Below are 16,131 nucleotides of genomic sequence, written 5' to 3'. Positions count from 1 at the left end.
TATCTTCCCTCGCCTTCCTCTAAGAATTGAATTAGAGATATAAAAAGGGGGAAATCTCAAGCAGGAATATATTTCCTGCGCCTGGATAAGGGAAAGGACTGGAGGTAATTGCTTGCTTCCCTCCATTGTTCTCAGCTGCCATCCAGAGATTCATAGAGCAGTTGCAAAGCTCGCTTGCTGGCTCCTCTTAGTCCCCCCCCCCGCCTTCCCCTTTAATTCTTCTCTGGTCCCCTTTCCAAATCATCAGGCAGACACCCCCAGTCCCCAGCCTAGCGCTTTTTACACCCTGGGAAGAAAAAAGGAATCCGCCTGCTTTATTTATGATGCAATGAAGGTATGCGGAACACATCAGGCTGGCCTGACACTGGTCAACCTCTCCATCAGCAAAGGAGGACGGAGGGTTTCATATACCAGCCAGGGCATAGTTTAACCATTTCTCTGCCATTCATCTGCAGGGAGGCTGGTTTGTTTTTCTAATAGTGCACTTTTCAAAACAAAAACATTTTTTAAATCCCTTTTTGCTGCATCCTGCTACAAAGAGGTGGTTTGACATCTTTCCTGTCATTTCTTTATATGATTGCAGGCGGGTCAATGTAACAATTTCCATTTGCTAAAATATACTCTGCTTTGAGATAGCTAGATGGATGCCTGGCAAAGTCATACAATAAAGCAAAGCCCACGAGTTACCCCCCCCCCAAAAAAAACACAGGAACCATCTCTAGCTGCTGATCTGGGAGCTGCTTAGACTAACATCTGAGGGGCCAGGGAGTTCTCCCTCCATCTGTGCGAGCTGTCTTCAGCTCTCCAGAAATTGCATTTCATTACCATCCAAGGGATGAAGGAAACCTACATGAGAATACAGTTGAGAGCTCTAGGTGGACGGGGGTGGAGGGAAGGGAACTAAAGCAAAGACAAAGATTTAGAATAAAACTGAAGAAGAAGAAGAAGACCATCCCTTCGCTTCAGGCACGGGCATTCCGCTAGGCATGGACTGGACACATTGTAGGCCAACCATGGACTGCATATAGACAAATCTGCTTAGCAAAGGGACCTTTGTCGTGCCTCGATTCGACTCAGTTCCCATTACATCATGCTCCAGTAGCAAACCTATCTCCCGTATGCCCGGGTGTGGAACTGGGCCATGGATGCATGGGGGGGGAGGGGGAGGCTCCTTGGGCCTTTTGCTTTTAACCACAGCAGTCTTCTGGCACAGCTTTGATGCTCATGTCTGAACTGGATGGCTTTGCCACCAGGAACTCTCATTCCTGGTTCCAGATATATATATTTTTTTAAAAAGGCATTTTGGGCTGTGTAACAATTGCATTTTTGATTTAATAGTCAAAACACCGTTCAGGGTTAGGCCCGAATAATCTGTGCTTGTGTCAGGGCAACGTGCCCTACCCCAATGTGATTGTAAGCCCTACAAAAATATTCGGATTTTTACAAACAGCAGAAGAGGGTGAGAGGGAGAAAAGGAGCTTGTGAAATGTACTGTGAAGCACAGCATGAAACAGAAACAAAGGCCCAGCAAACCAGAGATGGTGATGAATGAGCTTTGCAGTACCTTATTTATTTTTGATGCATTTCAGCATTTGCCTTTAATCTCCAAATGAAAGGAAAGGGGCAAAAAGAGGCACTTTCCATACAACTGCAATGAATGCAAAATTAAAACTGGGAACGCGACATAGCAGCAAGCAGAGAGATTTAGAATTTAGCCACTTGGGGGGTGGGGGTGAGAGAAGAATGAGAGAGGCAGTAAAGGTAGTAAAAGACCATTTCGGAGCCTGAACTTGCAGATGGAAGTCAAAATGAACCAGACCTGTCAAGAATGTAGTTAAAGAGGACCTTTTTAAAAATGACTGGAAATAAGCCGAAACATCCATGGGTGAAAGACATATAATTTTAATAGCTGAATGCATATTAAACCATTTGCTTTTTGTCATTAATAATAATAATAAAAATAATAATGTTATATTTTTGTCAATAACAGTAGCAAGATATACAAAAATAAAAAATTAACAGCCCTTCCCTCCAAAATGGAAAAGGATCTGTACATTCAGCTGAGATTTCACAGTAGCAAACTTAAAAATGAAAACATTTTTTCACATATTGAATTTCTAACCTCTCCAATAATGATCATAATTAAAGTATATGTTTAGTTTTTCAAAATAAATTTGTCCCTTGCTTAACAAAAAATAAAACTGGCAAATCTATATGTGGAAATCCTGACTTCAGAAAGGTTTTTCCCCACCAACTATTTTTAAAAATGCGACTATGGGATTATTATACCAACTCAGTTGTTAAACAAAATGTAAAGCACAACTAAGTGCCACGCTTAGTTTCAGCCTGAGGAGTTGCATTACTAACCTGCCAAGAAGGCATTGACAACGGAAACAGAAGGAACTTTCATTACAATAATCCCACTGATGACATTTCAAGTCAAAAGAAGCTGCTGATTCTCTTCAAGCCCCAAAGCTCAAACACTACATAAATTAACTCTTTCTGAATAACAGAGTATGGAGCATTTCTGCAAGCTTGGGAGTTTGCTGATTATGGTTTCCAAACAAAAAATTATTCTAAACATATTGTCTTACTTAGAACAAACTGAACTTTATTTTGAAAATTGATAAGAATTCTTCACAATAGTTTCTTTAAGCCACTATTCTTGACCTACTGTTTTGCTTCTTCCTCTTTTTTTTAATGGATTCGCTCAGTACGTAGGGTATCTATAATGCACAGTCACAATTGTATTTTTAATTTCGAAAATGGAACTGAAATTCAGCATGAAAAAATGCATAGAAAATGCCTTTAAATTATTGGTAGTTTATCATGAAGAAAAGACTGATTAATTTAGAAATGTAACTAAATATTTTTCTTTAAAAAAGGAATAAATTATGAATTAGCAGTATGAACAGGGATGGGCTGATCCATCCATTTTGGTTTCTTAGTTTCTTATTGTTCCATCTTTAAGTTAAGATTGCCACATTTCCACATCAATTTGCACTTTTTAAAAATAATCTTGAAAATTCACCAGCTTTTTAGAATGTATTTCTTTTAATATATACATTTGTATGCAGCCAAGCAATCACCTCTAATATAATGCATTTTATATGTTATTTCCACAAATATATGCATTTTTACACACACTTTCCCCTTTTATACACATTTTTGTGCAGAGTTTGGAAGGGCAAATACAAAATTCAGCAAAGAGTTAATTACAAAGAAAAGATGCATTTTGGCTCACATATTGTTCCCGAAGTACAAATTAGGTAGATTTGAATTAAAATGTGAACTGAACTAAATTTCTCCCTCACCCCTAAATATGCACAACACCAAAGGACCCCAAATTCTACAATATCCACTACATGTACTGGCAACGAAGGACCAGATAAGGGAATAAACAGTCCTACTTATTATTTACTGGTAGCAAGATTTTTAAAGTAATAGTTTTTCTAAAACGGAACTCCTGGAAAGCCCAGAACGAAAGGAAAGGTGTTCCTTCCTAGTCCTGAATGCTTTTGGCTTCGCTGTCTGTGTCCTGGAACAGCCTTTGCTGTGGCCTGTCTCTGCAAACAAACTGACCTTTGGCTCTGGCGTCCAGAAGAAAACAGGATTCCTTGGGGGACGGACAGAAGCTGGACTGGTTGAGGATTTCATTGGGATAGCTCTGCTTAGAGCTCAGATGCCAGAGGAGGGACATTGCACTTCATTTTAAAACATAGTGTGTCATCCACAATAGCAAACATTCTTGGAAGAAATATCACTTCTGTTGTTTCCATTTAATAATATTTGCTTTAATTCCCCCCCATTAATGCTTGTATGCTTAACCCTACTGACAGAAGCCTTTGTTTTCTTTGCATAGTTGTTAAGCAAGGACAGTTATCAATCTAACTTTAGCGTAGCTTTGTGATATCCCTGTTATTTTAAACAATCTGATGGATTATTAAATAATAGATTATTGTTATAATTATATAACAATAATAATGTCATTCTTAATTATCTTATCATTCTCTTTATTCACAGATAAGTTTATTCTCTGATCATGTCCACTAACATGATGGGGAAAGGACTGTGGGGAATCGCTCTCTTCTTCTGACATGCAGGCACACCCTTCCTTCGCATTTCTACTTTTTAATCACCTGTTATTTCAAATAGCCTAATATGCTACGGAGGGGGGAGGGAAATTAGACCTTTCATGATTTGATGATTTTTACACATGCAAATACATGTTCTATTAATTCAAATGATGTTTTAGGTTCACAAGGAGCGTTGCATTGTTACTGATTTTGTAGAGAAAGGGCGCCCTCTGCAGGTAAAACTCCATCTCAAATTGCTCACACCTTAACAAAAACTCCCACCCGCACACCACGTTAGGAAGCCTTGAAGAAATTAAAGCTGTTAAGTTGATAATTCATTTGATCCATGCATTTGTTATTTTTAATACTGATTATAACTTTATTGTGAGACCTTTATGTTGTTCACTGCCTTGATATTTTGTAGTGTTTGGTGGAACAGAAACGTTTGCAAATAAATGGAAAAAGATGCGCAGCAGCAAACAGGAAGCTGTTCATCAGGATGGCGGAATCTGCCCATTTCACGTCTCTCATTTTTTCAGTCTTAAATTTGGTTCTCCACATTTCCACAGCAATTTGTGGTTTTTTTAAAAAATCCTTATGAAAATTCGCCAGCATTTTAGTGCAGATTTCTGCAAACAAGTCATACAGAAATTGCAAATGGCAAATGGTGTTTGTTTAAAAAAACAAACCTATGGGATTTTCCATGGAAAGGGTAAATCTGGATTCAATGGGGTGGGGGAAATGCAAGCTGGCATTTTGATGCCAACATCAAGTGGATGCTGCAAAAACATGCATGCATGAGGAGTTCTGATCCCACAATAAAAACGCCTGTCTGGATGGACCCTCCGGAATATCCTCACCCGAGTGGCTTTTTCATTTGACTTACACAGGTGGGAAAGCAGGGAGCTATTTCTAGCAGGTGGATTGGGGCCAAGGGTTGCCCTTCAGCCCTTCGAAGTCTCTTTTCACATGCAAAAGCCAGGGCTCAGCTTGCTTTCTTTCTGGTTAGAAAGGAAGCTTGCATTCTTGCTGGGCCCGAGGAAGTAGGTTGGAGAGAGGAGCTTCCTCTGGTTACTCCTGTTGGCAGCCCTTGGGGGGGCGGGGGGCTCTTCTCTGGCCTCTTCTCCAACCTGGCTTTGTCTTTTCATCCAGGGTCAGAGCTGGCATCCAGCTGCTTGCAAGATGCCTCCAGCCCTCAAAAGCAGCAGACTGATGTGCAATAGGGCAAAAGCTGCCCAGAGGAGGGAGATGTCACAAAATGATAATTTACTTGACTTTTCCTCACAAGAGCCATGGAGCTCCAGTGCTACTTCAGAGGAAAGAAGGGCACTCCTGAACTAATTTCCCTGCCTCTCTTTTGTCCTCTTCAAGAACTGAGCCTTCACTTCCTTCACAACAGACTTTTTCTTTTCCTGGAGACAGTTTCAAAGCAGTGGGGAGGGGGGGATCTGGGGAAGTGCTCTCCTCTCCTCCCCCCCCCTTTCCCTGCATCAGTCTTATAAATTGCTCTCCATGCTAATTGCTTCCTTGGAAACAACCGATTTGGCTAGTGTGGGGCTTCTGATATCTGTATGGGATTGTTTAAAATATGTGAGAAATGGGGCAGGGCTCTTGAGCCTCTTCAAAAAGAATCTTATGCAAGTTTTTAACTAAGTGCAAAATTAAGTGCTTGTTTCTCAAACATTGTTGAACTTTACACATTTTAATAAAGGAATCAGGAAACACCACTCCATAACAGTTTTTTAAAAATTAAAAAAAAATCAAAAGGGCAAGAGCAGATTACATGGCAATACAGCAAAGAATTTCCCAACACCTCCCAGCAAAATGCAGTCAGGAAACCTTGAGCAAACAGCCTTAGCTAATAATTTAAGCATGAGTGGGTTGCTCGCAAGGGATATGATCTTGCAGAAAAAAAGGTCAGCAGCTTCCCAAATCTCCACATGTACCTCTCTGCCACAGACATATGCACACATGGGTGTGTGTGTGTGATGCATAAGCACAGTTTATCTCTCCCCCACTCCTGTGTATGTTGCCTGGGGCAATGCTCAGGTTACATGTTTTGTGCTTTCCCCCACTTTCCACAGCAAGAGAGGTTTTTAAAAAATGCCTGTAAGATAAAAGTCTAACATGCAGATTTAATTCAGCAGATTTCATCTGGAAAGTGTGTGGCTCCATGCCCTTCTTAACAGGACTTGATCACCAATGGAGGCGGCTCTTCCTTGTCAAGCAAGTGCAGGTGCAGGTACACCCATGCACACACAAAGCCCACAGTGCTCTGGCCCTGAGGGACTCTCCTTTGGACCTTGCTGCAGGCAACAGGCACACAGCCAGCTGGGGTCTGGCCTGTGAGTCCCTTTTCAATGGGCGTGGAAGAGGGGCAGTGGCAGCTGGTGCTCACTGGGGCAGGAGGCAGAGCCACCCCTGGATTGGTTGCCAGTCAGAAGACAGGCAGGTGGGGGCTGGCTGAAGCCAGGCTGTGATTGGTGGGGCAGTGCCCCCCATTCGCCCTGTTGGACCAGCCTGCACTGGATTAGGAGCCCATTCCTGCCCACAAGGGGGAACAACAAGCCTCGCTTAGGAAGGGGGCAGGAAGGCTTAGATGATGTTCACAATTGCACACACAACACCACAAGGCATTCATCAACATACACTCTGAGCCTCTCTCAATGGTGCCTCCACAAGTATCATTGAGGCTGCTGTGTGGAAAGTGGTTGTTGTGCGCCAGCATCATCAGACCCTCTCCCGGGGATTTGTTATAGCACCATTAGCAATGAATGACACAACTCTTCCCAATCTTTTCTGAAAGCTCCGGGGGGCTGCCAAAAATATCATTCCCCAGCCCCACATGCATACAACCCTCCTGACTTGGCCGAGGATAAGGAGAAGCCCAGAGCACCTCCTCGTCCCAAGCAAGGCTCCACAGCCCTCGCCCAAGTTTTCCCTCCCTTTATGAAGCCACTCAAAGCAAATTCCAGCTACTGACCACAGAAGAATGAATGTTATTTGCCAGAGACCTCCTGCTCAGAAGGAATTAAAAAACACACCCAAACCCATCATGCCAAGTGAAAACATGTTAAAGCAAAGTCCAAAATCTTACACTGTCTTTGAAGGTAAACTGAATTATTGATAGGCAAAGCCTGGTCTAGGAATGCTTGCTCACCGCCCTGAGAGCTATTTCGCTAAGGGCGGTATATAAATTGAATAATAAATAAAAATAAAAATAAATCAATATTTTAATACTTCTGCTGCTAATTTCATTTTCCATATCACTGTTTGTGAGCTTTGTAAGTACTTTGAATGCACTGCGTGGTCTTAGCTCAACTCGCTGCTTGCTCGCTCGCTCGCTTTTAGGTCACTTCTTCTCAAGAGCCTCACTGAGACCAGGATTGGGTCGAGGAAGAGCACAAACGTGGAACAAGTGAGCACGGAGGTCCAATGCACGGCAGAGGGTGGAAGAGTTTCAAAATCTGGAGAGGCTGTTTGAGGAAAGCCCCGTTTAGGGGTGACGGGAATGTGTGTTGGAGTGTGCAGGATGGCACAGCCTGATGCTCACACGTGCAGAGCGGGGAGCTCCAAAATTAGCCACTTCAAGTTCTACTTCCTCTTCCTGGGCTGTGGAAATTGATTAAACAATCAATTAAATAATTCTATGTAGAAATGCTGAAATAAACCACATGAATACAATGCACAACTTTCTAAAAGTCTCTGCACTTGTTCCTAAAACACTGGAGAGGAGCGTAGAAAGTCCCCCTCAGCTGCTGGATGGAGGAGGGTGCCACTCAGAAAGAGCACAGGCCATCCCTCCTGAAAGTAATCATCTGCCTGGGCTATAAGGGGATCAAGGGTTTGATCACTGGCCGATCCAAGATGCCTGGTTTATTGAGCATGCATCCTGATTTGTTTGCATGAAGTTTGCAGAGAGGTGAAACAACGTTGGCTATTTATTGAGCATTCCTTCCGATTTGTTTATGAGGAGGTTATATGAAGCTGTGTCAAGCAAATGTTACCCCACACTTTGCAGCACATTTTCCTATGATTTCCTTACCATTAAAAGTCATATTTTGCAGGGACTGGCAGAGGAAGCAAGTTTGTTGTACAAGATCTCCAAATCAACTTTAATTGTGCAAGCTGAATTTGCCAAAATGTGATCGAATCCCACCTGAAAACAGGGACACACTGAAGTGCCCATTCAGAATAATAAGCTCAAAACAATTCATCCTCCAAAGAATATCTTGCAAAGCATCGTAAGTGACCAGGAACAACTTTTAGGGACCATGGCAGACCGGGGGTGGGGGTTCTATGTTTTGTACAGATTCTCTGGCATGTACCGGCACACGAATAAGTGTGTCTGGGGGTGGGGAGGAGTTAATTTCCCTTGAATTTGCCTGATTAACTGAAAGAATTGTGTGTTCTTGACTGCTTTATTTACTCTTTATTAGTCTAATGATGCTGTTTCCTGGGAGCTTAATTACCACAGTAGAGACAATTCATTTCCCTTTCCCCTTCTGCACGTGGAAGAGAAAAGGCTCATTAGAGGGGCAGCAGGCAAGAGGCCAAGGCTTCAAATGGGGGTTTAGTGGGGGAAAGGCACTCAGCGCTGGACCTAACTAAAGCCATAAATTTCAGGCGGTTGGGTGGGTCAGCTGAGATGGTGGCATTTTGGCATCCCAGCATTCCCAGAGGGGTCCCTCCCTCCCTCCCTCCCCCTGGAGCTGCAGCTGCAGAGCAGAGCAAGAGACTTACTCAGTGAGATAAGAGAAGCACTTATGTCTTAATACTTTAAACCAGCTCCTAAGAATCATAAAAGCAGGACAGAACACTTCCAAGTGATGCTATATGAAAATTAAAAGCATATGATTAATGTTACAGAAAATGTGAGGGTCCTCAGCCCTTTGAAACTTTATCTCTTCATTGTTTTGCCATTTACAGCTTACTAATGAAATTAGATATGGCACAGAGTTTGGTGTGTGTGTGTCTGTTTTTAAAAAAATGTGTACTGAACATTTTTCTAGAGTTAAATCAACATATTTTCCATTCCTCATTAGGCAGGGCTGGGAAATGTTCCTTTGCTTCTGATGCTCCTAAGAAATAGCTCTGCAGTCTTTCCGTCATGTGAATCATCATTTGACACGCTGGCTATGTCTGTGCAAGCTCTGCAAGGTGCTGCAGCACAGGGATTAAGCAATTTCCATCTGCTCCATCTGAACTGTCTCCTACAAAATGTTTACTGGGTAGAGCAAAGCAAGACAAGAAAATGAAGCAAAGTTTTTAAAAAGGTAATAGGCTGAAGTTGAACAACATCATGGGCGGAAGATTCACTCTGGGCTGGCCTGAGCCTACTTGGAGCTCCTGGTGTTGATTTATTCTTATTATTTGCATTTCCCCCACCCTTTACCCAACAGTCCCAGGGCAGGTTACAACAATTTTAAACACATAATTAAAGACAGTTAAAAGCAACCTAAACAACATAACAGAAAATAGGGTGAGTCCTAAAAATATTCATCTCAGGAATTGAAGGCCAGGGTAAAGAGGTACCTGTTAGTATTCTTATGGCTGAAAAATCAGGGAGGTATAGATTAATATTTTAAGGGGTGTCTATAATGCAAGAAGCTTCAGGGGAAAAACGACCACCAACATTTAAAAGAATAAAAAATGGAAAAAAACCACATGTAAAAAAGAAAGTAAAGACGCAAACATGAAAACCAAGCCAAAGGGTCCACGGCCTCCTCAGGCATCTTGCCCAAGTGTGGGAGCTCTGCCAAAGCTCTCTGCCCAAACAGGCTTCAAAGAGCTCAGCTTCCCAAATGCCCTCACCCACCCCCAATCTTGTGTTTTCCTTCAGTCCCAGCTGCAGAGTTTCAGCTTGGTTGGATTTTCAAAAGAAGCGTCATAGTCCAGCTTTGCCACCAGGAGCATTTTTGTTGCAAAACATATGTAGCTGTGTCTGCCCAATCTGAAATATAAGGAACTGAGACCCAAACTGGACTGGAGGTGGTGGGGAAACCATCGCTCCATTTAGTCTGCATTGAAAGGACAAAGGTAGCTCCTCAGGGAGGTGTAATGTGAGTCATAAACGGCTTGTCTTGGAAGCCGGACAGGCAGGTAGGTCACAGCAGGAACAGGAAGTGGGGAAGGGAGGGGAATTGGGACAGCAGGGCGGTGGGCATCACTTAGGCATCACCAAAAAGGACCCAGGCTTGCAGAGCGGGCGCACATGCTGATCTCTAGGTACAGATGCACACTGAGAAATACCTACTATCATTTAGAATAAATACTGTGGTAAAATGGGACCCTGAAAAGACAACTACATCTCCCCACAGTGGGGGAGACCACAACCAGGTGACCCCCTCCCTGCTCAGTCTGCTGCTGAGGGGCTCACTGTTGATAAGCAGCTTCAAGCCCCCCACCCCACCCCTCCTAGAGCTCTTCCTCTCCAAACAAGGACTAGACAGCCTACCCTCTCAGATGGAATCCCCTGAACCTGCTTCCCAATCATCTTGGGGTTGGAAATGGCGACACTTCTGATTGCATTCGGACTGAGGGTGGGCACCACAGGAAAGATGTCCAGAGGTTAGTGGGCAGCTGCTTCCCCTTGGCACCCCCCTCCAATCTGTGTATCCACACGTATGGCAGTGCCTGCCTTCTTAACCAGAGAGACATACTGTAAGTTGGAGATCCCACCATTCGGAAGACCGAGCTGGCAACCAAGAAGTGCCTGAAAAAGACACAAAGAGAAAAGAGGAGTTTGCTCAATGTTTCTCAGGCTACCCAGGCGGTGAAGGCCTTCGCCTCCTGACATGGTTGGGTTCTAGTCTTGCAATATTGTGAACCCAACTCTACATTCCTAATGAAAACATGGTGTAAATTGGCTCTGGAATCAGGCACCACCAAATGTGGCCTCTCCTGGGAGAATGTCAAGTGAAGAGCAATCACTCCCTAACCATGTGAGGGCCACGGGGCCTTCAAAATGCCTCTCAGCCAGTCACCTAAGGCTTTGGTCAAAGGGAAGCCTGAGTTCAGCACTATGTAATGAGCTTGAAGGGCAGCTTCACCCCAGACCAGAGCACTCGGATTAAAGGGTTCCAGCTACCCAAGCACAGCTGCTGGACAGCCCCGGCCTTTGCAGAAGTGAGCTGCAGGAGCTATGCAAGCAACGATTGTGCCTCTTTTCTGAACCAGAAGGTTATATATTGAGTGAACCTGCAAAGATTCCGTATCTCTAAGAGGCTAAGTGAGAACAGGGAATTTGGGTAACAGGATCCGTTAACAGGATTCTGCTTGGCATCCTGTGTAGGCTACAGGCGCCTTTTAGAGCACACTCTCACATTTCGATCAACAGAAACCCAGAAGCAATTTTCCCATCAAGAAAACAAAAGGAATCATTTAATGTTCCCATGTCTTACTTGCTTTTTAAATAAGAACATCACACCAAAGCATCTTCTGAGCTGTTTATTGCTGGATTCTAACTTGCCCTGAAACAATTTTGTTCCAGGGGTTTGCATGTGTATAATGCCAGTGGGGGGGGTGTCCCAAAACTTATTTTATATCCAGCTTTATCTACCAATGGAACCAAAGCAGCAGGGGGCAACCTAATGTTGGGAAACCTGCTCAGAAAGATCATGGGCTAAAGCCAGGCTGAGTTCTTTGCCTGTCTGAAAACTCTCCACATTACCAGAATACAAACCACTGACGATCTGTATATGTGGTGGGCGTGGAGGACAAAGAAAGAGGAGGGAAGAACATCAGAACAATGAAATACATTGGTGATGAAGGGTCCACTCTGGGATAAGAAATGAAAAAAAATGAAATGGATTGTCTTCAAGTCAAGAGTGTTTTCATGGTAAGCTGTATTTGGAGGTGGTTTACCATTGCCTTCCTCTGAGGCTGAGAGGTAGTGACCGGCCCAAGGTCACCCAGTGAGCTTCATGGCTGTCTGGGGATTCAAACCCTGGTCTCCCAGGGCATAGTCCAACACCTTAACCACTACACCACACTGGCTCTGGGATAAGAAAAGAGGATTCAAAATGATATTAAAAACCCAATGTAATGTAGACAGAAAGTATTCTGTAAAGGTGTGGAAACTTGCTAGGGTTTTTTAAAATTGTTCTTACTTTGAGCGCAAGTACTTCTAAGCCCAAATAACTGCAGCTCTGGGTATTACAGGCATTTATTGATTTCTTGGGGTAGGGGGGACTCCAAACTTTTGAAAGAAATTAAGCGCAGCACTGCAAGCAAGTGCCACATGCGATAGACAGACATCCTTTTCAAAAGTGCAAAACTTTATCACTGATGAGCTAGAGAAGGTTCTTTTTTTTTTTACAATAATTTTTATTCAAATTTTCATAAAACATACAAAACAAAATCATAAAACATTCAAAGACAAAAAACAAAACAAAACAAAAATGATTAAACAAAAAAATAAAATGTTGACTTCCCATTTGTCGCAGATCAAATCAGTTATAGGTCTACAATATATAACAATCCTGTCTCTTAAATTATATTATAAAATCACTTTCCTCCAGTAGTTATCTTAATTAATCATCAAATCTCATAAACATTACTTTATTCTTTCCACAAAAAGTCAAAGAGAGGTTTCAATTCTTTAAGAAATATATGTATCAATTTTTCTCCAAATAAACATGTGGATTAATCCATCTCGTTAATAATAATAATAATCTTATTGTCATAACCATAATCCAAATAAACATATCGATTAATCCATCTCATCAAAATCTGTTAAGTCCAATAATTTCAATAGCCATTATTCCATTATCCATATTAATTCCATCTTCCATCTTCAATAGTCCTGTTAAGTCCAGTAATTTCAGTGTCCAATCTTCCATTATCAGTATTCCATAATAATCTTGCTGTCATAGCCATAGTCATATAATAAGAGTCTGATGGGAATTTCCTCTATCCCAAATATTTTCTTGCCATCAATTCTGAATAAGTTGCTGAAATATTGTTGTAAAGTCATATCTCTGTTCTTCTTTTTTACAAAATGCACTGGCTCATCTCTTGAGAGTTTTTCCATTGTCACATGGCTGCAGTTAATTCCATAGATTTTCTCTATATCAAGCTCCATCACGTCATTCCAGTCCAGAAGATTATCCAAGCCATTGATAACTTTATCTCTAATATCTTCATTAATTACTTCAGAGATAACGTTAAATTCCAAACAGTAGATTTTATTTCTAATATCCATAAACTCCAGATCTTTTTCCAATTCCACATTTGTTCCAAACTCCAAGGCTTGCGTCTTCCCTTTATTTTTTCTTTTCTCATCTCTGATCTCATTCTCCTCTCTCACAGGATCCCCTATTTCTTTAAGCTCCTGCGTCATTTTGCTCAGTTCAATTTTCAGCTCCTTACTGCCCTGTCGCAGGGTTTGTTTCGTTATCTCAATCTCATCCATTATTTTCTGAAACATAATTACTTCCAGATTCTCAGCCACTTTCTTGATTGCCATTTTTAAAACCACGAAAACAAAACAAAACAAAAATAAAGAAGAACCACTTCTTATTTCAGCAACAATTGGGTTAATATTCCAGGCTTGATGACATCACAGTATAAACAGAGCAGCCTGCCTTATCTCTCTATGTTCAAGAATACAAAACAAATTTAGTTCCCAGCATCAAAACAGTTAGTGGCGTCGTGAAGAAGCAGATTCGTCAAAATAAAATAGACCAAAAAGAGAATAGTCCCAGACAATATAATGTTCCTCGGAATAGAAATCCCTCTTCTGTTTATATCTTTAGAATGCACTTCCAGGACAGCTTTTTGCAATAGAAAGCTGTTAATTTCGTGAATAACAGAGAAGAGTTATAGCTCACCCAGAAGTTCTTTAAAGCTGATTCATTTGACAAATCTCTTTTTGCTGCAACAATTTAAACCAAGTAAAAAAAATAATAGAAAGAAGGGTGCTTGCCTGTTAGTCCGTTTTCTCTTTGAAGAAAAGATAAACGTATCGCATTAATCAGATAGAGCTTGTTCGGAAGTCCGTCCGGCATTGCTGGCTGGACCTTTTCTCATAAATTAATGAAATCCAGTCCTCCCAACAAAAACAGGCTTTTGAGGTTGATCTCTACGTTTCTCCCTGCCCGGGAGAAATTTCATCAGTCAAAAAAAAATGTTCTGACTGATTTATATCTGAATAAGCTTCTTTTGAGGCGGGAGCCCGTCTCAAAAGCAGGCACAAGCGAAGTCACCCTTCCCGGAAGCAGCTAGAGAAGGTTCTAAGAGCTCTGTCTGGGCACATTCTGCTGGGAATTTCTTTGGTATAATCTCCTATGGAGTTACCTAAAGCTGTGGAAGAGGACCTGCAAGTTGAAGAAGTAGGTGATGAAGAAGAAAGGAATTCTTTCAGAGTAGAGGGGTCAGCCTTATACCCTTTCCTTTGTAAAGGAACACTTGAGTGGTACAGCACAGAAGCACCAGGTTTTGGCCACAGGAATGAGGAACATCTGTGGCCTTCCAAATGTTGTTGGTAGTAATGGCTGGTGGCTCCATGCTCAGCACCTTGGAGAACTCCTTGGAAGTTCAGGCTACAACCTGGAATCAGCACCTTGGACAGCTCCTAGAAAGTCTGGACTGCAACCCAGGGCAGGTTCCACTTCCCCACTAACATGGTGCCACCAGCTGCCACTGGTTGTTAAGAACATAAGACCATAAGAAGAGCCTGCTGGATCAGGCCAGTGGCCCATCTAGTCCAGCATCCTGTTCTCACAGTGGCCAACCAGGTGCCTGGGGGAAGCCCGCAAGCAGGACCCGAGTGCAAGAACACTCTCCCCTCCTGACGCTTCCAGCAACTGGTTTTCAGAAGCATGCTGCCTCTCACTAGGGTGGCACAGCACAGCCATCACGGCTAGTAGCCATTGATAGCCCTGTCCTCCATGAATTTGTCTAATCTTCTTTTAAAGCCATCCAAGCTGGTGGCCATCACTGCATCTTGTGGGAGCAAATTCCATAGTTTAACTATGAGCTGAGTAAAGAAGTACTTCCTTTTGTCTGTCCTGAATCTGCCAACATTCAGCTTCTTTCAATGTCCACGAGTTCTAGTATTATGAGAGAGGGAGAAGAACTTTTCTCTATCCACTTTCTCAATGCCATGCATAATTTTATACACTTCTATCATGTCTCCTCTGACCCGCCTTTTCTCTAAACTAAAAAGCCCCAACTGCTGCAACCTTTCCTCGTAAGGGAGTCTCTCCATCCCCTTGATCATTCTGGTTGCCCTCTTCTGAACCTTTTCCAACTCTATAATATCCTTTTTGAGATGAGGCGACCAGAACTGTACACAGTATTCCAAATGCGGCCGCACCATAGATTTATACAACGGCATTATGGTATCGGCTGTTTTATTTTCAATACCTTTCCTAATTATCACTAGCATGGAATTAGCCTTTTTCACAGCTGCAGCACACTGGGTTGACATTTTCATCGTGCTGTCCACTACAACCCCGAGGTCTCTCTCCTGGTTGGTCACCGCCAGTTCAGACCCCATGAGCGTATATGTGAAATTCAGATTTTTTGCTCCAATATGCATAATTTTACACTTGTTTATATTGAATTGCATTTGCCATTTTTCCGCCCATTCACTCAGTTTGGAGAGGTCTTTTTGGAGCTCTTCGCAATCCCTTTTTGTTTTAACAACCCTGAACAATTTAGTATCGTCAGCAAACTTGGCCACTTCACTGCTCACTCCTAATTCCAGGTCATTAATGAACAAGTTGAAAAGTACAGGTCCCAATACCGATCCTTGAGGGACTCCACTTTCTACAGCCCTCCATTGGGAGAACTGTCCGTTGATTCCTACTCTCTGCTTTCTGCTTCTTAACCAATTCCTTATCCACAAGAGGACCTCTCCTCTTATTCCATGACTGCTAAGCTTCCTCAGAAGTTTTTGGTGAGATACCTTGTCAAACGCTTTTTGAAAGTCTATGTCCACTGGATCACCTCTATCTATATGCTTGTTGACACTCTCGAAGAATTCTAATAGGTTACTGAGACAGGACTTTCCCTTGCAGAAGCCATGCTGGCTCTGCTTCAGCAAGGC

At 42.5% G+C, this 16,131-nt stretch overlaps 1 long non-coding RNA gene across 4 annotated transcripts in view; it reads right to left on the bottom strand.

Moving 5' to 3' along the window:
* LOC133369254 (uncharacterized) overlaps positions 1-16,131 on the bottom strand; it is a 141,209-nt gene that overhangs the window by 29,502 nt on the left and 95,576 nt on the right. Inside the window, exons 4-5 of one of the 4 annotated variants that reach the window (XR_009758848.1) lie at positions 10,534-10,791; positions 5,811-7,688 (exon numbers count right to left, since the gene is read on the bottom strand). The exons of 1 other annotated variant lie outside the window; for it this stretch is intronic. This is a non-coding gene — a long non-coding RNA (uncharacterized LOC133369254). Of the gene's footprint in view, positions 1-5,810; positions 7,689-10,533; positions 10,792-16,131 lie in introns of those variants that run through there. 2 more of the 4 variants (XR_009758847.1, XR_009758849.1) reach the window with 2 other exon arrangements.

The sequence above is a fragment of the Rhineura floridana genome, chromosome 13 (genome assembly GCF_030035675.1).
Source record: "Rhineura floridana isolate rRhiFlo1 chromosome 13, rRhiFlo1.hap2, whole genome shotgun sequence".
NCBI classification, from domain to species: domain Eukaryota; kingdom Metazoa; phylum Chordata; class Lepidosauria; order Squamata; family Rhineuridae; genus Rhineura; species Rhineura floridana.
This window is presented reverse-complemented; position numbering and strand designations above follow the sequence as displayed.